The 23,373-nt window shown below is 50.8% G+C and overlaps 1 protein-coding gene and 1 long non-coding RNA gene across 21 annotated transcripts in view; both read left to right on the top strand.

Moving 5' to 3' along the window:
- Nucleotides 1-23,373, top strand: part of RBFOX1 (RNA binding fox-1 homolog 1) — a 2,206,955-nt gene that overhangs the window by 637,850 nt on the left and 1,545,732 nt on the right. The window lies entirely within an intron of this gene.
- LOC138846926 (uncharacterized) overlaps nucleotides 1-23,373 on the top strand; it is a 52,114-nt gene that overhangs the window by 13,708 nt on the left and 15,033 nt on the right. Inside the window, exon 2 of the long non-coding RNA XR_011384444.1 lies at nucleotides 1-23,373. This exon is cut by the window's left edge and continues 5,791 nt beyond it; it is cut by the window's right edge and continues 15,033 nt beyond it. This is a non-coding gene — a long non-coding RNA (uncharacterized lncRNA).

Below are 23,373 nucleotides of genomic sequence, written 5' to 3'. Positions count from 1 at the left end.
GTCTACACAAGTCACTCAAGTGGAAATTCTTGCTCAGATCCGTGTCCTCTGTGTTGTTGTTGTTGTGTTTTGTGTCTGTGAGCACCAGAGTCACAGGTTTACACGCATGTGCACATAGATTCACCAGTGGGTGTTGCATTGTATTTATTGGCTGCTATTTCAAGTGCGTGATATTTAGTACCCCGTTAGAGATGGAGACTGTAGAAACCTGTGTTCTGTGTACTCCCCTTGGTCGTGGACTTGGTGTGAACGTGGCACTTCCTGTGGGACCTTTTTAAAACAGAAGATACAGCCCACAGTCTTCGACAGGATTCCATAATGTTAAAAGCTTTGTCTTGTCCAATGTAATCTTTCAGAACTGTTTCTTGTTATCCTCGCTATTAAGTAAGCAACCGGTTTATTTTGCGTTGAATGGGTTGTTGCTGAGCGACTGTGGAGACACAAGAGAACAGGGCTCATTCTGCTCTGATGACATTGTTAGTCTGGGAATAGAGAAAGGTAGCAAAGAGAGTGAACGAATGAGGGTGGAGGTGGAGATGAAGGCTCCATGGTGAAGGGTCACGTGGCATGAAGACCAAATGAGGGAGGGGTCAAAATAAGTCAAGAGTGGCGAGTGACATCGTGGGGCTGTGCTTCTTGTTGAATGCTTGGGAAAGACAGAAAAGGTCATGTAGAGAGACAGGCACTCGGAGTCCCACGTCCACGGTCACTCGTCGTGTTTTGGTGCGTGTTTAGGGTTTGTTGGCCTTCAAATGGGAAATCACTCCGTAAATCTGAAAATGTCTCTCTTGCCTGTTTGGAGACAAGATCTGTTTCATTCCTTCACTCAGTGAGAGTGATTGGGTGGTGCTCACTAAATATGAGGATTGGCAGCCCAGGCTGCCTGGAAAGATCTGTCCCTGCCTGCGTCTCGCAGTTCAGCAGACTCCCTGGAGCGTCATCGGCGTCCGTGATCTCCTTCACTGCGGTTTGCCGTCAGTGCCGTGGAGCCCAGGAGTTAGGCAAGAGAGGCAGACTCCCTGGCTAAGCACATTGTGGACAAAGTTAAGTTTTGAAATCTCATAAACCAGGTTCTAATGAGTTTAAATCGATCTGCAAATAGAGTACTTGGTTTCTCTCTGTACATACAAAACACTGCATATGCACACACATATGGGACACACACATGGGACACACACTTGCATAGACACACACATCTATCTTCATATGCAACAGGCATGTATTGCATGTATACACATATACATATATATATAAACATATGGAGGCTTCAAAAAATTCGTGGAGCATGGGATAACATTGTTTTGGTGCAAAAATGTTTGAAATCCATGTGTTGGATTTCCGTGCTACTCACTCTCCATGTATACGTGCGATAGGAGAGAAGATGGCGAGTCATCTCCACGCTGTCTCCTCGCCCGTTTGTATTTGAGTAACGGGCATCTCCCGAGGTCACATAAGAGTTTCTTCAGAGACGGGAGACAAGCATGCTGCCATGTGTGCATGCACAGAATTGTCACTGTTCTTCCTGGCGTCTCCCCAACTCCAGGCCCCTTGTCCCCCAACTACTGAGGGTCTGTGGCTGTTAGCAGGAGAGCAGACAGACGCCATTGCTGACCACGTCGGTGGAAAGGATGCTGTAGTCTGGGTTGCGATATGCATTGTGAAAATCTCAGTACGATTCTCTCTGTGAGCTCCGTGATGAAATCCCATCTCCTGTGATCCCACTGACTGTTGATACAGATCGCCAGTGATAAATCCTTGAGACGGTGGCTGGCTGAATGTCTGATGAAGAATTAAGACTTTGTTTTCAGAGCCTGGAAGTGAGCCGTGTGCAGACAAGGACTGAGGGCAGGCGAACAGCCGCGGGTCGGACGCCGCAGTTGGTGGCTCCTGCTTTATGACACCTGTGCTGCAGAGTGAGAAGCAAGTCTGAATTTGTAAATGCCTCACTGGCTGGAGTCCTGCTTCTCCCTTGAGAAAGAGATCCGTGTATAACTGAATTTTCCCCGGGGAACACGGGACAGGGAATGCAATAAATCAAGTGAGTTTTTATGATCCCTGTAAGCAAAACCATACCCTGGTTGTGACGGATTGTGTCCAAGAGTCAATGAGATGCAGGCAGGCTGGGTACTAATGGCCATGTTTGCAGTGCGTGGACATGTTGTCTGCCGCCTCTACACACGGCTCGCTTGCTGGCTTTCTGTTAGGAAGGAAATAGTGGAATAACACGCTGGTTTTTTCCTCTCTGTCTTCATAGTTTAATATTGTGCAACTGTTTATTAATAAGCTGAAGACCCCAAAGGATCTTTCTAATCCTATTCTAATATCAGACTAAATTTAATAAGATTATTTCTTCTCCCTACTGCCCAGGCTTCATTCACTCATTTATTCAACAACTATTTGTTGAGGGGTCCCTATGGTGACAGGACGTGGGGTCAGGCTCTGGGAGGGTAACGTAGAACAAGGCAGGCTTGGTCAGACCGTAGGGGCCGGGGGCAGACCGAAGCACCAAGCCAGGGCTGTGAGCAGGCCTTGCGTGGTGTATGCTGTAGCACGCTGTCTTCCGGGCGACGAGACAGAGCCGAGTGTTAGAGTATCTGAAGGACGATGGGCGTCCTGGGAGTGCCAGGGTTATCTGCTGGGATCAGGAGGGGAATCGTCTTGCCATTCTCTCATTTTGCCAAAGCCCTTTTGGCACTGCTGAAATTTCCCCATGGTTTTGCTGCGTTCCTTTGAGGCAGACGTAGCTTTGTTCAGGTTACCAGAAGCCGGCAAGTGCCCGATTGAATTCCACATGCGGGACAAGATGTCTTGTTGACGGGGAGGTCAGAGATGAGGAGAAGGCTTCAGAGAGCAGGAGAGCCGGAAGGCCTCCCTTCAGACAAAGGCCTGACCCGGGCTTTCACACTTGAAAGGATGCCGGATTTCAAAGGGGGCCCTGGCGGAGGAGAGAGGCAGGCACCCGGCAAGACGTGCGGAGGGATTGCATTTGAAGTGAAGTTTTTTGAGGACTTGATGGGGTTGAGGGTGGGATGGAAAAAAGCCAGTAATGTGCTTTTTCATCCCAGGCATTTTGTTAGCGTAGCAGATGTGGGGGCGTTTGTGGAGTTTCGGTTTTTCTTGTTCCCTTTCTTTGTCTCCCCTCTTTCTGCCTCCAGTCCCCACCCCCCCCTTCCCTTCTTCCTTCCTAAATCTGCATGAGTTAAACCTCCAGCTTTGCCACCTTCTTGTACGTGCTTGGAGCCGTCTCTCGGATTTACTGTTGTTTGTGCCGGTGTAAATCTTTAAAGATCCATCTGAAAAGTTAGCATGTTCTTGATTAAACCCTGGCAGGTTTGACCGTATAATAGCGAGATCAGTTTGGACGCGTGTCTGTGCATTTGTCCGTGTGTTCAGTTGTCCTCATCTACCTATCTTCCCATCACTTACCCACCCAACATCCTTCATTCATCCATCCCTTCATTTCCCCACCTGTGCCTCGGCCATTCATCCTTGTCTCCCTTCCATCCATGCATTCCCCTCCCCCCGCCCGCCTGCCCACCTGCCTGTCTGCCTTCTGTCCATCCCTCCCTCCCTCCCTCCTGTTTATAGCAAGTACACCAGTACCATTTTGTGCGATTGTTTTCACTTCAATTTTCTGATCATTGAAAATGGAACAGTTCGGTCGGACTCTGTGGCCGAGCAGCCAAGAGCACTTGTGGCTGGAATTGAATGCCACGCCTTTTCTGAGGCCCACCGCACGGCTTGCTCTACCCATTTTTGTACCGCGTTCTCTTCTCCCTAGCAAAGTCACTGTTTGCATATGTGAGGTCACAGTTTATTAGAAGGGGGGGTAGAAGAGGGAGACACCAGGCGCGCTTCTGAGTGAAGATTTTAATTACGCCTGCGCTCAAGCTGTCTGCTGGAAATCCAGGTGGCTGTACAAGAGGACCCAAAGGAAGACATGAAACAGCCGTGGTTTCTCACTCAGCAGTGGGCGTGTGAAGATGCATGAAATCCTGCAGTGCTGGACAGGGGTGCATGGACCCTCCAGTCCAGGAGCCTGGAGGAGCGTGACTGACAGAGAGGAGCTGGACCAAGTCTCAGTTAGATGATTTGATTCACTTTAGTATTCGGTTTGCTGTGTACATGTCTATGCTCTTCTTTTAAGTGACAATGAATGTTCTAAAAGAGATCTTGAGAGTCCATTTCTGATTGTGAAGGAGAGTGTGCCAGTGGTGTCTGGGTAGAGAGAAGTATTTCAGACACACAAGGTCATTCCAACTGAGCATCTCTCCGTTCCATCTACTGCATTTCTTCTTTCTTCTCTCGACTTTGTTTTACTTTTAGAAGCTGCAACAGGGCCTCAGCCATCTGTTTATCTATTTCAGCCAAATTCACCATTCAGATAATGTACATTTCACAACTTAAGCCCACTTAGAGATCACTTTTCACCACTTAAAGAGCATTTAGCCGTGATTCCAGGAATAGAAAATGTATCCTGAGACCCATGATGACTTGATGAGAGAATAAAGGACCATTTGTTATGCAGCAAGTATAAAATTATAACAACTTTCCCCCTGTGTTTACAGTTGAAGGACGTTCTGGCTGGGGAGGAGGGAGGAGCCTCCATATTTCTGACATCAGTGGTTGGATGCCATACTTTCTCTATTTGTTGTCTTGGAAACAAACAGAGTGCAGCATTTTAAAAAATACAGAATTGGCACCATTTGGGCCTAAAATTAGGATTAGAGTTTTTTTTTTTTTTTTTTTTTTTCATATAACAAGCATGGGAGAACTTCTTGTTTACTAATTGGGATGAAGAAGCTTGTGCTATGATGTACTTAATTTGGCTCCCAGATTCTTTTATTCTTAGCCACCTTTTGGCCAAAAGAATTTGTGCCTAATCTGTAAAGTGGGGATATGAATAGCAGGTGCCTCCAGGGCTGCAGAGTTAACTGAGGTCAGCGATGGAAAATGCTCAGGACAGCGTCTGGCCTGTAGGCCTTGTTGTGTACCTGCTAGCTGTTGTTTCTGGTTATGGAAACGCTGTTGGGTCAGGTACCCTGCGGCCACTCTGTAGGACCTGCTCTCCTGCTGTGCGTTCAGTTGACCTGTTGGCGGGTGCCTGTTAACGATGAACCTCTGAGGTTGTAGGTCAAGGTCCACTGATGCTTGACTGGGGCTTGTCTCATTGTACTAAGAGAATTCCACTGCCTGATTGTGTTGCTAGGCAACCCAGCGTCAGCATCGGTGTGAGCATCCATTAGGCTGCAGGTAACTCAAACCCACCTGTGTTATCTTGAGGCAGGAACTTCCCAGAACTGACAGGCACAGAGTTCAGTCGCAGAACCCAAGGGAAAAGTTACTCAGGAAGAACTGAAACCAGGGAGAGAAAAGCCTGTAGGAGTGCAGGTCACTCTGTCTTCTCAGGGGTGCCTGGGGGCTGTGGCTGTTCTCTTCCCTGCACACGGCAGGTGGACGGGCATGGCCGTGCTGCACCTTACCCAGCCCCACCGGCGCCACACAGCAGGTGGATGAGCATGGCCGTGCTGCACCTTACCCAGCCCCACCGGCACGACTCTGATGGCAATGAATGTACTCCCGTGCACCTCAGGAAAGTGGAACCTGATTAGCACCAGTCGGTCGTGAAGTTTCTCCTCACCAGAGTCTGGGTCAGAGTAGCGGGAACAGGTGCATCCGCGAGAAGGGCTGTGGAAGGGCAGGGACCTGCTCTGAGCAGAGGGTCAAGAGGTTGAGAAGCAGATACGCCCAGTTACCAAGCATGTTCACCCGAATACGTAGACTACAGTGGGTTGGTTCTTACTAATATCAGAACTGGAGGCAATGGGTGCGGGAGACAAGGGATCACATTTTAAGTCCCAAAGAAGAAATTTCTGAACATAGGTAATTTTCATTGTATATCAATTTGACATAAATACAGAGATTTATCTAAATTGAGAAATCCCTATGATGGGTGTAAGATGTACGATGGTAAAGGAAAAAGGAAATTAGTTTCCCACCACCTCACAGAACACGTTCCACATCTCAGCAGGCACTACCTGAGTGTCCTGTAGTGCAGCTCTGATTCTGTGTCTACCTGGAGCTAGACTGAGACCGCGCAGGTTCAGGATTCAGTTTGACAGGGCTGCCCCACCCCTGCCCAGAGGTTCATCACAGCTCTGGGTTGTGGCACGAGCTTTCAACCAGCTGGCTGTTGCCAGTCCCTAAACTCCCCTCCTTCTCTTTGATTGCTTTTTGGGGTGGTACATTGAACTCAGAAAAACACTTACTGGCATCTGCTCGTTTATTATAGAGGGTGTTTTGAAACAAGCTGATGAACAGGTTGATGGAGGCCATTCAGAGCATGTGGGACAGAGCACTGGGGCCTTTGACAGACTGGATGAGGCCCAAACAGGTTCCTGCAATTCATCTCCTTTACTCTCCATCGACTGATGATGGATGTGAATCCCATGTCTGTAGTACAGAGTGACAAGACACACGCAGGGCAACGTCCAGACTGCGTGAAATCAGTCAGGTGGGTGCCACGACCCAGACAAGCCAGCACCTAGCATTGGCCGTCACAGAGTTCTCTGTCACCACAAGGAACCCAACCTCTTTGGAGCAGTGAGAGGGAAGGAAAGCAGTTCACGTCAAGGCTGCCGTGATGTCCGCCTGAAACGCCAGTCGGTACAAGGTTGAGTTTCAGGTGAGGCTCCGCAGGCAGACTGCCGTCCACATAGTGCCGGCATCACAGTAGCGTGGGTTCCTTTGTGCGTGGGTTTTCCAGCACGCTGTGTATCAGGAAGGGAACTGGTGGACTGACTTACCCCAGGCTTCATCTGTCACGTGACCGCCCTGCCCTCATATCTTGATGACTTTCCACTTGATGTGTCCATCCCTGATGATGCCGTGTTCTCTGATAACTTCCAACCAGACTTTACGCTGAGTCCGAGTTGGGCCCCTCTGGGTTCTTCGGCCGCACTGCTGAACTCACTGTGCATTGTATTTCCAAGGGTTTGTGTGTATCACAAAGCCGTTAGAGTGATGTGAGGGGGCTGTCACCAGGGTAACCAGGAGCACAGAGTGTGCAGCCCCTCCTTGGCTGGTGCCTCATTCCCTCTGCGGTGGACTCCGACTGTGTCTTTGATTCATTTTCTTTGTGTGGCCACTGGGCCGTACGTGCCTGACAACCCCCTGATCCTCCGCTTGTCTAGTTCTCTATAGCTTCCTGGCAAAGCTCTGCCCTCCAGAATCCACTAATTTCCTATAAACATGATACATTAATATCTCCTGGCCTATTTGACTGCTACATGGTTATACATCTACAAATTCTCTCTGCTGAGTGTTGGATCTATTCGTTACATATCCAAATGTGTTTTCCCATTCTGGTACAGTATATTTCCCCTTGGATCAACAGTGAGCTCCTTGTCCCTAAAGAGATCATCTTGAATTCTGGCATGTTCTAGAGCCTATTCTTGCATTAGGAAAGGGCTTGGAATAGAGGACAAAATGCTGAAGCTTTGGGGGTGGGCATTTGGCCTAGTGGTTGAGCTGTGAGTTGTGATGTCTACATCCCAGAGCAGAGCACCTGAGTTCAATGGTGGCTCCGCTTCTCACTCCAGCTTCCTGCCCATGTGCACCCTGGGAGGCAGCGCAAGTAGCTGGGACCCTGCCACCATGTGGGAGACCCGGGCTGAATGCCTCACACTGGCTTTCCTCCAGGCCCTACCTGGCTCCTGCAGGCATTTGGAGAGTGAACCAGTAGACAGGAATGCATGGTCTTTCTCTCTCTCTCAAAATAAATGAAACTTTAGAAAATCCTTAAGCTCTGGATTTATTCCTCATCTATAACTTTCCCTCTTGTGTATAATTTTAGCTCCAGCAGGTCTCTAAGTGGAGACACCTGGAACATTCCGAATGGAAGTGTTAGTGTAACGTGTCTATGTGTAGTTTTCCATATCCTTAGAATTCAGGGATGATTTCACGAAATTTGCTTTTGTTGCTGTACCTGACACAATGAGCTTCTAAGTAGACAATCTGAAAAGCAAATCCACACCTGCATTTGCTGTCACAGACGAGAATACGTATGATTTCAGTGTGATCATTTCTTGGTTTTGCCTCTGCAAGTCACTTCCACACTGACATCTGTCGCTCACACAGCACAGTCTCTGGACTCAAGACCTGGGGGATCTGAGTCGACAGTGCAGGTGAGGCCTGGGATTAGCAGTGAAATTGAAAGGAGAGCTCTACCCTTGTGACTCTTCGGCATATCTGAGGTGCGTCTCCATGCGTTCGGCAAGGTCTCAGCCTCGGCAGTGTGTGCCCCACGCCGCCTGCCCGTGAGGTCCGTCGTCGTGTCCAAGCCCACTCTGTTCTCCTCGTGTCTGTGTCTGTTTAGCCCTGGAGAATCACTTCCACAGGCCCTTAACCCGCTCAGGATCAGCGCAGGTTTATCAGCAGCTGCAGGAATCAAGCTGCACCCCCACACCCCCAGCTGGCTTGCAGGAGTGGCCGAGCCTTCCTGTCTCATTCTGGGAGCCGAAACAGCAGGCTCCTCCTCTGTGGAGCTGCTTAGTCCCAGGCAGCGTCCGTGCGTTCTCTCGCTCAGTGCTGCTCCAGGCCTCCGGGTGGAGCTTCCTGTGTAACCAGAGACTGAACGGGGGCTCAGTTCCTTGAAGTGACTGACTTAAAACTGCAGTGAAGGCCAAGGTGTGGATTTTGGCTCAGGTCCGCCTCCAGAGTCTGGGTTTGGGTTATCGTGATGTCATCTTCCCTGTGTCAACAAGGAGTCCCGGTCTCCATCGTTTGGAGAGCATGCCAGGGACGAGCTGTGTTTCCTCCTTGGCTTTAATGGTGTATTAAGAGGTATAATTTAGATGTGGCGGCTGAAAGGGTAAATGGAAAGCACTAATTAAGAAACATTGCAATTGCTGAGGCTGCCGAACATCAGCTATTGTTGAACAAGTAGACATCAGGAAGAGAAAAAAAAGCAGTTATTCAAATACAATGCCGCCAAGTTAGACGCTTCTTGGAAACGGGGCTGCTGCGCACAATAAAACGGTTCTTTAGGATGTTTGGAGTTGTCAGCCCGTGCCTGAGGGGCTCCTGTCGCCTTAATGGGCTCTTCCGAGAATATACTTAGAGCATAGGATTTTAGGCAGCGGGAACTCATGATGTCAGAGAGAAAGGGCAGGTACGTCTACAGAAATAGGTGGATGTTTGGGCAAAAACGGCTGTGGGCGCCCTGTGCCAAGGGCTGGCCTCTGCCCAGGTGCCCTCGCCATGTCAAATAAGGATGCAAGCTGGAGCCGGCCACTTGGGTCCCAGAGCGTCTCTGCTCGCTGCGTCCTCCGCTCAGGGGCAGAGCCACTGCCTCTGCTTCACGTGCAGGATGAGGTAACTGCTGTAGACTTCACAGGCGAGTCTGACCCTTGTCTCCCCGTCACGCTGCATTGCCGAGTGAAGCGTCAGCCTGCAGCAGGCAGTGGTCTCCCCCAGGAAGGGGTGAGGTGGGAGGGAGCGGCTGGTGCCTCAACTATCCACATGGCACAGTTTAAATGCCACGCTCTACAATTTACGAGTGATCTGAGTTGCATGGGGAATGCAGTGGAAAAGTCATCCTCTCTCCCCCTTCTCCCCTGTGCTGTGAAATCGAGTGTGTCATAAATTCCGTGCGTTGCGAAGTCCATGGTGCTTCTGGAAGGAGACGTTAAACACAGAACCCCGTCCAGCTTTGATTCTTGCCTGGAGAGCGTGGACACTGAAAGTGCGCACACGGACGTGAAGCTGCCTTTTCATCCTGCTCCCTCATTCTGGAGCTCTATTCTTTCTTTTTTTTTTTTTTTTTTTTTTTTTTGACAGGCAGAGTGGACAGTGAGAGAGAGACAGAGAGAAAGGTCTTCCTTTGCCGTTGGTTTACCCTCCAATGGCTGCCGCGGCCGGCGCGCTGCGGCCGGCGCACTGCGCTGATCCGATGGCAGGAGCCAGGAGCCAGGTGCTTTTCCTGGTCTCCCATGGGGTGCAGGGCCCAAGCACTTGGGCCATCCTCCACTGCACTCCCTGGCCACAGCAGAGAGCTGGCCTGGAAGAGGGGCAACCGGGACAGAATCCGGCGCCCCGACCCGGACTAGAACCCGGTGTGCCGGCGCCGCTAGGCGGAGGATTAGCCTAGTGAGCCGCGGCGCCGGCCTGGAGCTCTATTCTTTCAAACCAGACACTTTTTCAAAGACAGCCGGTGTCTGATAGAGCTTCATTTTGGTAACAGCAAGAGTGGATAGAGGTTAGAAAACTGAAAATACAAGTGAGTGCCTTCCCAGGAATTTGAAGCTTCATTGAAACTAGGAGAGAAGTAAATTACTAATAGTGCTTGTATTACCTGGTGATGTGGAGAGGACACAGCTTAATATTAGGTGCAATATCCAGGCTATTTTGATGAAATATGTTGTGAGAGATGTATTTTCTGTTTCATCGGGGAGTTTAGCTGTTCCCTGAAGCTACAGCGCTCGCCTCCCTGGAGAAATCTCTTCGTGGAAGGAATTGTCTACAAAGGGTGGGCTGCTAAGGGCTAAATCCATTAAAACCAATTGAGGAAGAGTTGTTACTTTGTTAGGAAGGGAAAAAAAAATAAAAATACAAAGCTCATTACCTGAAGCCGAATGACTGCTTTCGGATTAAGAAATTGACAGTTAGTGTCTAATTGCACCAGCCCGCTGCAGCACGTAAACACGGGGCTTTCAGACACTTACCACGAGCATATGCGCGTTTATTATTCCATCATTGGGGAAAATTAATGATCGTAAGTGCCAATAACTTGAACAGTTATCCACCTAACCTTTGAGTGAATAGGGCTATTGTGTTCATTTTGCAGGGAAAACACAGTGTGTCTATCAATATTGCCAAGATTTCTTCAATTTTCTTTTCTTCCCATCATGCTCTTTAATTACTTGCAATCTTTCTGATTTTAAGCTATTCACTAATTTTTTTCTCCATTAGCAGTTTCATTAAGGAAACAATGCTCTTGCTGCTCAAAGCTCCGTCCCTGTCCCCAGTGCCCCATCAGAATAACGAGGACAATAGCAGACCTTGTGGCCCCCAAGAACTGCTGTCCTGCTTAGGGAAGGTGGTCCGGGACTTGGAAGGAGGCCGCAAGGGAGGCCGGGCTGCTGAGCCAGCTGCGGAAGCCGAGAATCTCCAACACCGGTGCAGTGTCTTGGGAAGCTTGTTTGATGGCTTGACTTTATTGTGAGGAAGACATAGCGGGATGTTCTGTGCAACTGAATAGCGGGAGAACATTCGTTGGCTGAGATCTGAAAGAGACGGAGCATCGTGTTCAGAGAGTCCAGCGTTTCGCTGATGAGGATGAAGCCCCTGCTGGTCTTGCCCTTCATCACTCCTACCCTTTTGCGATTTGTTAAGACAAATTCAAACCTCGGGGCCGGTGGGCCAGGGAGGGCCAGATGCCTTGGCAACTGCAGCTGGCTTTCCCCAGGCCAGGGTCCAGAACTCAGATGCAGGCGTTATGTATCGATGTGAACAGACGCCTTGGCCAGTCACAAGCTCAGTAGTTTGCCTTCGTTTCGTCAGAATAGGAAAAGGGAGAGAAAGGTGCATTTGGTCCGGTCACACTCTGTGTTTGCAGCCGCCGGGGTCTGGTGGGGGCTGGGGAGTTGCTGTCTTCATCCCTTGGCTGACTCCAGGGAGACGGGGTGCTGTCTTTCCCCTTTGCTCTATGCCTTGTTTCTTAGCACGACGCCTGGCACAAAGTCAGACTACTTCAAAAAGTGCAGTTAGGAGGTAAGTATATTTCGGTGGGAAACATCTCAGAAGTCTCCCTGTAGCTTTTTTGTATTATGGATTTTCCAGGAGCTGTTGGACAGCCCCTTGTCTGCAGGGCTGTCAAGAACTTGTTCAGCACCAAAATGAACTCATCTTTCCATTCCATTTTCTCCCAACTTTCTGAAGGACTCTGACAGGCTCTGAGCATATTTGGGGAGGGGGGAGAAAGGGAAGAAGGGGAGGATGAAGACAGGACAGGGGTGTGCAGGGGAGCCCTGGCCTGCTGACCAGGCAGCAGTGGAGCCTGGCCCTGCCTGCGGCCTGCCCTCAGGTTCTGTCCCTTAAAAGAAGGAAACGAGGACACTGTGCACGTCTGTGTGGCTGAGACCTCCGGCATCGTCCAATGGGCCATCTTCAGGTCTCCCAAACCCTCCCAGGGAAAGTGGAGGAAGCAGCAGTGTGATGCTGAGGCTGCCGTCCTGACCCTCGCTAAGTGCGAGGACCCCCGGCTGGATAATTCCCACTCATTGCAGGCGTTTGTTTTCCAGTCCTTTCAGACTGTTCTAGAAAAGTTTCCTGTTTGTTCAGGAAAATGTGATTTGCCAAGGAATATAATATTACCTCTGCCTAACTAAACTTTGCAGAGACAAACCTGCACTGGAGAGATTGTAAGAAATTCTCTATTTCTGGTTCCCCCAGGGTACCCAGAGGAATCAGAAAATTTCAAATAAGATTTGGCTGGGGGTTAGAAGTTAAGGTTGTGTTTCACATTGAGAACTTAAAGAAAGAAATCTAGTCGATGCCTGTGTTATTTCGTGTGCTTCACAATACCTGCAAATATAGCTCTGTGTATTTCATCAAACTTGGGCATTTATGAGGATAAGTGGAGCCAAAAATGTGAAGGCTCCTAAGACATACTCAATATCCCATTATCATAAAGTCTGACCAGAAGTCACCCTCCTTTTTAGATTAACTCTGTCCAGATAAATCAAGACAGAACAGAACAAATCAACCCCAAGAGGCAGCTGGCTTGGGAGAGGCAAATTCATGGAAATTTTGGGTCATAAATTGTACAACACAGTTCTGACCTTTTGCTAGGCATTGTAATTCAGGTGAATGCATTTTGGCACCTGAGTCCTCCTGAGGAGTTTACTCCTGGGTAGTAAAGTAGCATACCTACAGACACGTATGTAGAGAAACACGTGTACATGCACACGTGTGCGTGGGCACACACACACACAATGTAAAGCTCCCTAACTTCTTTACAGAGGCTCATCCGACAGTCAGTGTATAATTGAACATTTTTCATCTAATGCTCAAAATACAGCACAATATCAGGGTGAATTATTTGGCAGGTCTTCATCTAACTACTTCATTTGAATGGCCCAGCATTTTCTGTGCCCCAGTCAGTAAACTGGAAGGGATCTCTAGTTGTGTGTACTGAAAGAAAACGTGGCCGGCGCTGTGGGTCACTAGGCTAATCCTCCGCCTTGCGGCGCCGGCACACCGGGTTCTAGTCCCGGTCGGGGCACTGGATTCTGTCCTGGTTGCCCCTCTTCCAGACCAGCTCTCTGTTCTGGCCCGGGAAGACAGTAGAGGATGGCCCAAGTGCTTGGGTCCTGCACCCCATGGGAGACCAGGAGAAGCACCTGGCTCCTGGCTTCGGATCAGCGCGTTGCACCAGCCGTGGCGGCCATTGGAGGGTGAACCAACGGCAAAAGGAAGACCTTTCTCTCTGTCTCTCTCTCACTATCCACTCTGCCTGTCAAAAAAAAAAAAAAAATTAACCTTGACAGACGAGGGGCAGGAAGGAAGTTTTATGAAATAGCTTTCATGGAGGCTGGCGTTGTGGCACAGTGGGTTACAACTGCTGCCTGCAAGGCTAGCATTGTATGAGGCTGGTTCGAGCCCTGGCTGTGCCACTTCCAAGCCAGCTCCTTGCTAATCTGCCTGGAGCTGCAGCAGAAGATGGGCCAAGTGCTTGGGTCCCCGACACCCTCATGAAAGACCTGGATGGAGTTCCTGGCTTCTGGCTTTAGTCTGGCCCACCCCTGGTCATTGTGGCCATTTGGGGAGTAAGCCAGTGGGTGGAACATCTGTATCTCCTTCTCTCTGTAACTCTGCCTTCCAAATAAATCTTTCAGAAAGGAAATATCTTTAACTTAAATGAAAGCAATTCCTCTATTGAAAAGGCAACTAAAATAACTGCTGTGTCGTCTAGACTGAGAAGCCGGTATAAATCTGTAACCAATTTTTAAGCCCATCAGGCAGAGGCCTTGACTGTGGGCACTGTGCTGCAGCATAGCCCTGTAGCTGGCGATCATCTTGCCCAGCTCCGACTTTGTGTCAGTTGAACAAGAGCTCCCATCTCCCCTTGCACCCTTCTTTTATTCCTTTTGTGAACCTGTTACAGAGGTGTAATGGTGGAGTACTTCTCCTTAGACGGCTGGCCAACTCCACTTAATAGCACGCCTTCTACGTTCATCTGTTTTGTTGCAAATGACAGGATTTACTTTTTTCTGAAGGCTAAATAATAACCTATTCATTGCATGCACAGACATGTTCTCTTTATCTATCTGACAACAGACACTGAGATGACTTCTCTGTCTTGGCCGTTGTGATTACCAATGCACAGAACACGGGCGTCCAGGTGTGTCTTCAAGGGTGTGGTTTCAGTTCTTCTCAGTAGGTCCCCAGCAGAGGGCTCCCTGGATCACAGGGTCCTTCTGCGTCTGGTGTTTGTAGGAAACCTTCATTCCTTTCTCCCCAGTGGCTGCACCGCTACACATTTCCACTTGGTTTTTCCACATAACACCAGAGCTTGCTGCCTTTTTTATGTGGATAATAGCAGTCCTGACTGGTGTGAGACGGACTCTCATGGTGGTTCTGCCTCGCATTTCCCTGATGCATGGTCTGTGTTAAGCACTTAAAATTCTCAGAGGTCAGTCTCCTGTGAAATGATCTTAGCCACTACCTCCCCTGGTACCCCGGGAAAGTGGAAGAATGTACAGAGAGGTGCAACAGTTATGTGTCACCTTGGTGATGGTTTCGCAGACATACACATACGTCCCCACTCCCACCAAATCGTATACATTACATACGTGTGCATTTTTGTGTATCTGTTTTACTGGAATAAAGCTGTGCAGATCAGAGGTTCTGACGTGGAGTAAGCTGCCTCTTGAAAGACGTCCCGTCTTGGAGCGCCAGTTTCAACGCCGGTCACACCGCTGCTGGTGCAGCTTCCTGGCAGTGCATTCGTGGAGGCAGCGTATGATGGCCCCAGCACTTGTTCCCTGCCACCCGCACGGGAGATCCCTGGAGTTCTGTTCTGGCTTCAGCCTGGCCAAGCCCAGCCATTGCAGCCATGTGGGATCTTCCAGCAGGTGGAAGATCGCTCCTCTCTCTTCTCTCTCTGCCCTTCAAACAACAAATAAATAAATCCTTTTTTTTTTTTTTTTGACAGGCAGAGTTAGACAGTGAGAGACAGAGAGAAAGGTCTTCTTTCCGTTGGTTCACTCCCCAAATGGCCTCTACGGCCAGTGTACTGCGCTGATCCGAAGGCAGGAGCCAGGTGCCTCCTCCTGGTCTCCCATGTGGGTGCAGGGCCCAAGCACTTGGGCCATCCTCACTGCCTTCCCGGGCCACAGCAGAGAGCTGGACTGGAAGAGGAGCAACCAGGACAGAACTGGTGCCCCAACCAGGACTAGAACCCTGGGTGCCGGCACCACAGGTGGAGGATTAGCCTAGTGAGCCGTGGTGCTGGCCAAATCTTTATTTATTTATTTTTTAAAAGATACTGTTATATGAAAGGTTGGCGAATTTAAGGAGGCTTCCTAGTCCCATCTTACTGACTGATCACCCTAAGTCACAAGCTGCCCTGGTGTAGTTCTGTGCCAGTTTTCTCAGCGCTCAGACCTAGTAACAAACCCGAACACCTAAGGCAGGTTGGCTACATGTTGGTAGCATATCCCTTAACTGTGGGTGTGGTCTGAACCCCAGGCCTAGGGTGATCCACTCTGGGAGTGCGTGTTTAAGGAAGATGGACACTGGTGAGCAGGCAGAACCCACTCCCGTGTGTGGGATTGGCCGTGGCCCTGGGGCGTGGCAGGAGTGACCACCACCTCCCAAGGCGCTAGTTCTGTGCAGCACAGCACCGTCCTCTGGGAGCTGAAAAGCCCTGGGGGCTCCTCACTGGCACCCTTCCCTGCTCAAGTGTGCACTAAAAGATGGAAGAAGATGAAACAGTGGATTCCGCTGCTTAGTCCACAATGTGTGTTTCCTGTTGGTGGGCTCGAGTCCTTCCATGCTACGTTGGACATTACACTTCAGTATGGGAACCAACCTAACGCCCCAGACACAGGGCACCCTGTTCCCCAAGAAGGTGAAAGAGAAGCTGGGCAGGCAATCACTGGGATTTTCCTGCACTCAGCATTGCCATTAGCCAGACTCAGAGAGTGAGATTCGAGGACATGATCTCACTGGCACAAAGGCCCTTGGATAATCAGCCTGGAGGTGAAGCCGGCGAAAGGGTTGAGTCTGACCCGAGAACACAGCGCGGGCAGCACAGACGCACCTGCTGGCTTCATCTTAGGGAAGTGCGGGCACCGTGTCTCCATCCAGCTTTGTGAGAAGGGGCAAGTCGGCAGGAGAAGCCCCACTCACTCACTCATCTTTGACAAACGTCGCCCGAGTGCCCTGTGTGTGCCAGCTGCTGTCCAGAACAAGGAGGCTCAGCAGAGGACAACACAGACGAGCACCTGTGTCCTCATAGGTTCTATGACGTGTGCACCATCCGCGTAATCGGCTGCTTTAGAAGACAGAATGTTGCCTCCAAGTAATAGGATGTACTTTGCTATTTATGAGGTGTGGAAAGTACATCATAACACAGTTTGTACCACAGGGTGGAGGTGTAATTCTCATTCTGTGCATCTGCATGCACACACACAAATACACACTCAGGGTTTTTATTTTAAAATAATCACAGATCCTTGAGACATTATGGTATGTCATCCTGAGCAGTTTATTTGAAAAACACATAGAACTAAGTTTGGCAAAACTATATTTACAGCAGTACTGTTACACTCAGGTATTTCTTTCTTTTTAGTATTTCATTTTATTTTATTTATTTATTTTTTATTTGACAGGTAGAGTTATAGACAGTGAGAGAGAGAGACAGAGAGAAAGGTCTTCCTTCCATTGGTTCACCCCCCAAATGGCCGCTACAGCCGGTGCCTGTGCCGATCTGAAGCCAGGAGCCAGGTGCTTCTTCCTGGTCTCCCATGTGGGTGCAGGGGCCAAGCACTTGGGCCATCCTCTACTGCCCTCCTGGGCCACAGCAGAGAGCTGGACTGGGAGAGGAGCAACTGGGACTAGAACCCGGTGCCCATATGGGATGCCAGCACCACAGGGGGGAGGATTAACCAAGTGAGCCACAGTGCCGGCCCCTTTAGTATTTTATTTTTAATAATTTTAGCTCACACATATAAGGCAGCACTTGGGGTGTCATTTTATCACTTACTGTATATGAGTGAATTGACCTTTGATTACTTTCTATGGCCCCTGCCTGTATTCCTGCTGATCTACAGTCTTTTTACTTGTTGAACTTGTTATTTAGTGGAGCATTAAGCCTTTTGATAATGTAAATTTGTTATCTCAAAAATTTAAAAAAAATAAAAATAAAAAACATTTGTCATCTTGAAAGACACACACATGTACACAGAGATACCTTCCATCCAATTGTTGACTCACCAAATGCTGGCACAAATGCCAGGACCTGGCCAGACCGAAGCCAGGAACATGGAACTCCGTGAGGGCCCTCCCCCGGACCATAGGTGGCAGGTTCCTGAGTACTTCAGCCGTCACCTGCTACTTCCCAGGGTGTGTGTTACTAGCAGGAAGCTGGATCAGAAGCAGAGGAGCTGGGGCTCGAGTCAGGCACTCCTACGGGTGCTGCAGGGGTCCCGCGTGGTGACTTCATTGTTGTGGGCAATGCCTGCCCCTAAATCAAGTCTTTGTGATTTCAACCAAGTCCCTTCGCTTGGGAGTGTTCTGTTCTTAACATGGTCAGACCCTTGTTCTGGAGGGAGCTTCCCCTTTGTCTTGGCTCCCACCACTGTTGGTTCTGTCTGAGAGTTGCTGGGCGCTGTGTGAATCGATCACACACTGTGTCTCTCAGTCCTCAGACAGCCCACCCAGCATGATGGGCACCCTTGGTGGTTATTCCCATGTCACAGCGGGAGACAACAGGCTTATATCCTCCGTTTTCAGACTTGCAATGTGGGGAATCTTTAAAATTCTTATAATACATGTGAGGATACTGATGGAAAGATTCAGAGTCCAATGTGAAGAGGGAAGGGATTGGATTGGCTCATTGGTCAGTTTCAAGGGCTCTTGGAGAACAAAGGCACTGGGCCAAACCGGGGGCGGGGGGGGTGCTCTGAGTGCCAGGAAGCCCCTGCTGCAGGTGTGAGGTTGGGGTAGGGTGGGTAACGGTGCCAGCACCCTGGGGACTGCCCTCCTTCGAGACTGGCAGTGGAGATGGTGTGTGCCTGAGAGTGCAGATGAAGCTCTGGGGGACTTGAGTTTGTCTCTGTGCCTCGGCCATTCTCTGTGCTGTCCTCTAGTAGGAAATGCAAAGTGGGTGTGACTGCTCTAAATGCCTTTGATACTGGAGGCTAGCATCTTGTGAGCCGGCGCCTGGGGAGCCCTCCGCGGTTCCCTGCTGGCGTTTCAGAGATGGGGGACCCACAGCGTCGTGTTCGATGTGGCTCCTTGGCCAGGTAGCAGCTTGCATGGGTAGTGTTTATCGCTTCAGCGTTAAAAAAGCAAATCACATTTTTGAAAAGCCAGTGTGGTCAGTACTCCCCGTGTGAGCCTGGAAGGACACAGCTGGGACAAGCAGATCTGTGCCTCTTCAAATCAGAACCGGAGTGTTGCCTCCTCGTGGAGAACTGGCCTCTGAGAAAGGAAGTCCAGCCCAGAAGGGCTGCGCTTCCCTCAACAGGCGGGAGCATCTGGTGGCACCATTGCTGTTGTCCTCACTGTTAGTCTGACTGTTCACTTCCTCTGTTCTCCCGCAGCAGTGCCACTTATGATGAGTGATGTTTAGGACTGCTGCTGGGGTCTCAGCGTGTGGGCCCCCCGAATTCTTATGTCGGCACTGGGGCCAACATGCAGAGTGTGAGTGTGCTCCGGAAAGATCAAGGAGGGGCAGGCATGTGGCCTCGTGGCTAACATGCCCACGTCCCACATTTGGGTGCCCAGGAGTGAATCCTGACCCAGCTCCGGAGTCCAGCTTCCTGCTGATACAGACCTGGGAGGCAGGAGTGACGGCTCAAATACTTGAGCTCTGGCCGCCCCCCATGGGAGACCTGGGTTGAGTTCCTGTCACCTGGTTCGGCTTGGCTCAGATCTGGTCATTGAGGGCATTTGGGGAGTGAACCAGCAGATGAGTGTCTCTCTCTCTCTCTCTCTCTCTCTCTCTCTTTCTGTCTCTCAGAAAAAGAATTTTTATTTTTAATTTGTGAGAAGTGGAATTAGAAGATTATTTCAAGGCAAATATTTTTGAAATCGTTATATGCCAGGGATCTTTACAGAATTTATGGAAAATGCATATTACAAAAAAAGCATCGATTTTAGAATTCTTTTAAAATTGTCAGGATGGGAAGCAGGCAGGCAGCCAGTGTGCTGCTTCACTCCTCGGTTGCCTACAACGGGCAGAGTGGGCCAAGCTGGAGCCCGGAGCTGGGAGCTGCATCCAGGTCTCTCTTGTGGGTGGCAGGAACCCGGTTACTTGAGCCGTTACCAGCCTTTTCAGGGTTTGCTTGTATGGGAGGCTGGAATCAGGAGCCAGGCAGGGATGGCTGGGCTCTTAACAGGGAGGCCAACAATGTAAATTCCAGTGCCCACGCACCTTCTGCTGTCCCTGTGGCTTTGCCCTTGCGAGTGGGATCTGACTCCTCTCAGAGGGACCTGGGGAAGCCTGCTTGCTCTTGGCTGCCCGGTGAGGCACAGCCGCTCCCCAGACCATGGCGCCTTCATCGTGGCCCTCCTATCATCCACGGCTATAGACAGCAAATCTCTGTTGTTTGTAAATGTCCCGGTCAAGGTGTTTTGGTGTCGCAGCCTGAGCAGGCCAGGACTGCTCTGTTTGGAGGGGAGTTAGAAGATGCTGTGCTTGTTGGGAGAGACAGGATACAAACTCAGACCAGTGGCTCGCTCTTTCTTTCTTTCTTTCTTTCTTTCTTTCTTTCTTTCTTTCTTTCTTTCCTTCCTTCCTTCCTTCCTTCCTTCCTTCCTTCTTTCCTTCTTTTTTCCTTCTTTTTTCCTTCTTTTTTCCTCCTTCCTTCCTTCCTTCCTTCCTTCCTTCCTTCCTTCCTTCCTATCTTCCTTCCTTCCTTCCTTCCTTCCTTCCTTCCTTCCTTCCTTCCTTCCTTCCTTCCTTCCTTCCTTCCTTCCTTTCTGACAGGCAGAGTGGACAGTGAGAGAGAGAGAGAGACAGAGAGAAAGGTCTTCCTTCTGTTGGTTTACCTCCCAATGGCCGCTGCGGCCGGTGCACCGTGCTGATCCGAAGGCAGGAGCCAGGTGCTTCTCCTGGTCTCCCATGTGGGTGCAGGGCCCAAGCACTTGGGCCATCCTCCACTGCACTCCCGGGCCACAGCAGAGAGCTGGACTCGAAGAGGAGCAACTGGGACAGAATCCGGCACCCCGACCAGGACTAGAACCCGGTGTGCCGGCGCTGCAGGCAGAGGATTAGCCTATTGAACCGTGGTGCTGGCTAGTGGCTTTTTCAACATCAGTGGTAGGAAGCTGAAGTTGTGTACGCCCAGGGAGTCTTGGCGACCTGTGGGCGTGGCCTGATGCAGCCTGAGGTGGCAGCCAGAGAGGTGCAGGGCCCTAACATGTGTGTCCATAGCCATGCTGCTTTGATGAGCTGCTGATTTTGGGGAAACGATTACTTGGCAAGAGAGATGCTGTGGAAGACTGTCAGGGAGTGGGTTTGGTCGATGAGTGGGTTCTGGGACGTTGCTGTTTGCACCCTCTCACGTGTCACTGTAAGATCTCTCGCTCTCGCTGTGTTTGTTGAGTGGCCGCTGTGGGCCTCTCCCTGTGTGCTGACTGCCGGCTGCCAGGGGGCTTATGCCCCAGAATGTGCCAGAAGTCTTGAGCCTTGTCGGGGCTCTTCCCACAGCCTCCCCACCAGTGCCCCTACTCTCCTATCTCATGTACTTATGGTGTATAAATAAACGAGGCTGACCTGGTGATGGAGTGGTGCCCTGAGCCTTGTCGGGCTCTTCCCACAGCCTCCCCACCAGTGCCCCCACTCACCTATCTCATGTACTTATGGTGTATAGATAAACGAGACTGGCCTGGTGATGGAGGGGTGCCCTGAGCCTTGTTGGGGCTCTTCCCACAGCCTCCCCACCAGTGCCCCTACTCTCCTATCTCATGTACTTATGGTGTATAAATAAACGAGGCTGGCCTGGTGATGGGGGGTGCCCTGAGCCTTGTCGGGGCTCTTCCCACAGCCTCCCCACCAGTGCCCCTACTCTCCTATCTCATGTACTTATGGTGTATAAATAAACGAGACTGGCCTGGTGATGGAGGGGTGCCCTGAGCCTTGTCGGGGTCTTCCTACAGCCTCCCCACCAGTGCCCCTACTCTCCTATCTCATGTACTTATGTGGTGTATAGATAAACGAGGCTGGCCTGGTGATGGAGGGGTACCCTGAGCCTTGTCGGGGCTCTTCCCACAGCCTCTCCACCAGTGCCCCTACTCTCCTATCTCATGTACTTATGGTGTATAGATAAACGAGACTGGCCTGGTGATGGGGGGGTGCCCTGTGCCCTCCTTCTTGAGGGTGGTGGTTTCTTGTGGAACTTGCTCTCAAACTGATCTCTTTTTGTTAGATATACATTTTTACTACATGGCCGTGGGTCAGTGAACAAGTACCCACCCAGTATTCTCCCAGGCTTTTTTCCTAAGGGTTTATTTCATTTATTTGAAAGGCAGAACTACAGAGAGAGGGAGAGAGGGAGAGAGGGAGAGAGAGTCCATTCACTGGTTCACTCCCCAAATGACCACAATGGCTGGGGCTGGGCCAGGACAAAGCCAGGAGCTAGGAGCTTCCTCCAGGTCTCCCAAGTGTGTGTGGCAGGGGCTGAAGCACTAGGGCCACCCTCCGCTGCTTTCCCAGGTTCATTAGAAGGGAGCTGGATTGGGCGTGGAGCAGCCTGCACTCTAACTGGCACCCGTGTAATAAGCTGGCGTTGTAGGCTGCAGCTTGACCCACCACGCCACAATGCCGGCCGCTTTCCTAAGCTCTTGCACCAACGATGCCTTGTGAGAGCTTGTGTGAGCTGAGATGATGGGTGTGACTCACGTCAGTCGTGTTCCAAGAAGTTGATGTTGGCAGCGTGGCTCTCGGGCCTCCATACGATGTCATAAAAAATGAGTGTTGTTGCTGGCGCCGCGGCTCACTAGGCTAATCCTCCGCCTAGCGGCACCAGCACACCGGGTTCTAGTCCCGGTTGGGGCGCCGGATTCTGTCCCGGTTGCCCCTCTTCCAGGCCAGCTCTCTGCTGTGGCCAGGGAGTGCAGTGGAGGATGGCCCAAGTGCTTGGGCCCTGCACCCCATGGGAGACCAGGAGAAGCACCTGGCTCCTGCCATCGGATCAGTGCGGTGTGGTGGCTGCGGCAGCCATTGGAGGGTGAACCAACGGCAAAGGAAGACCTTTCTCTCTGTCTCTCTCTCACTGTCCACTCTGCCTGTCCCCCCCCCCCCAAAAAAAATGAGTGTTGTCACAGGAAGGTGGAAAGAACTTAGAGCGGAGGTAAGAAGATCTGAATGGGAGGGGGACACCACTGGTGTCACATGGGCGGCCTCGGTCCCCCACAGCTTTCTAGACTCTGGGCTTCCTGCCGTTTCAGGTGAAGCCGCTACGGTGACGTTGTGATAGGAAGTGTGAGGAAACACTTCATACGCGGCTGTCCTGCCGAAGCACAGGGCGGACTTTGTTGCCAGCCCTGTCATTACATCCAGTTTCCAGTGGCGAGTTGTCCTGCTTAGGAGCGAGACAGCAGCCAGACCGCCTGGGTTGGCGTGTGAGATCTGCCACTTTCTCCCGAGCAGTGTGCCCTTGGGCAAGCCGCCCGCTCTCTGATGGTCTCTGATGTCCCCCTGGAGGGGCACTGTAGAGGGCTGCTGGCAGGGTCCTGCAGACAGGCAGCCCAGTTAGTAAGGACTTGGCGAACAGTAGCCCGGGTGGCGGTGGCGTCACTACCTGGGCTGGGTGTGCTTAGCTTCATCGTCCTTGCCCTCGTCTCCGACCTTTCTGGCTTTTCCAGGGCTTCAGGTGAGTCTGCCTGCTGGAAGCGGTGTGCTTCCGTGGCCATCGGGCCGTCTCCACACCGCCCCCGGCAGGATGCTCCCCCTCCCCGCCCCGGCCACCCCAGATCGGGATTAATTCCTCCTCCCACACCTAGCTTCGTTATTTACACTTGCGTGAATATTTAATGATTTTAGGAAAAATCCTTCTCCTGCTCTAAAATCCCGAGTGCCTGCCTGGCCCGTGGAGAATGAACTTCCTGTACCCCTTCAAGATCCTCTCGTGGATTCCT

Source organism: Oryctolagus cuniculus, chromosome 19, assembly GCF_964237555.1.
Source record: "Oryctolagus cuniculus chromosome 19, mOryCun1.1, whole genome shotgun sequence".
Taxonomy (NCBI): domain Eukaryota; kingdom Metazoa; phylum Chordata; class Mammalia; order Lagomorpha; family Leporidae; genus Oryctolagus; species Oryctolagus cuniculus.
This window is presented reverse-complemented; position numbering and strand designations above follow the sequence as displayed.